This window comes from Conger conger, chromosome 3 (assembly GCF_963514075.1).
Source record: "Conger conger chromosome 3, fConCon1.1, whole genome shotgun sequence".
Lineage (NCBI taxonomy): Eukaryota > Metazoa > Chordata > Actinopteri > Anguilliformes > Congridae > Conger > Conger conger.
Genome location: NC_083762.1, coordinates 74,826,101 through 74,827,227, shown reverse-complemented (window position 1 = coordinate 74,827,227; position 1,127 = coordinate 74,826,101).

Sequence of the window (1,127 nt, the reverse complement as noted above, 5' to 3'; positions counted from 1 at the left end):
TGGAATGAAAACCATGATACATGCGGCCCATAGGTGAGAAGCCCCTTTGTTTGGGACATTTTTGGAAAGCTACAACATGCACATATTACAAAGAGCTTGAGTTGGACACAGTGCAGTTCTGCCTGCATTTCCTCAATCTCAAAGCTGTGGCTCACAGGGTAAACCGCACTGGAACGGGCTGTGCATGTTGTTGCTTTAATAGTCTGTGGCATGAGGCATGAACTGCAGTGTTTTATGTGGTCAGACAATGTAATATAATCATGACATGAACGCAATCAGCTACTACATCACTACTTCACACTCACAGCCTGGCGACTGGCTGAGGATAGGCACAATGTGGCACAATGAAAATGTGATTTGATGATCCCCCCCACCCTATGGAGAAGTGAGATTCTTGACTCCACAGTTTGTGAGCTTATATATATATATATATATATTTTTTTTTTTTTGTCTTCCACTGGTGACTTTTCTCTACATTTCAGCACCATGCTGGTGGACAGCAGCAAAACTATTAGTTGCCTTATCGTTCTTCTTCTGAGGCAGAGTTGTGTTTTTTTTTTGTCTCTTACTTTAAGGCATCCCATAGGCAGGAAAGTGTATTCAAGTTTCCCCCTCCATTCTACATATTATTTTGTGCGCTTGTTTTGTTACTCCTTATGTGATATTCCGAGTCCCTTAAACATGCTGACCAGACTGAATATTTACATACCTGACTTACTTATCAGATTTACACATTTCCAGCTGTGCAGATTTGCATTGCTGTAGGGTGAGCTAGTGCATTTCTCAAAAAGAACAAAAAGCTGAATCTGAACTACTCTATTTCAGAATGCTTAATAGTTAATACTTAATACTTAATACTTCATACTTATCTGAATTTGTACAACATCCTATGCAATGTGCTCATTCGGTTTCCTGGGAATTAACACTTTGAACTGTCGCTGTACTTAAATATGTAGATATAGGTGTATGGGAAGTAAAAAGAGTGATATCTGAAGGCAGTACTAGCAGCAACATTATGGACTAAACATTATGGTCTTTGTAGTCTGAGAAGACTGAGAGCTGACAGAGTGGAGAATGGATATGCAGATTTCCAATGGAGAATTGGCGTTTTTGTCAGTTTGGATATA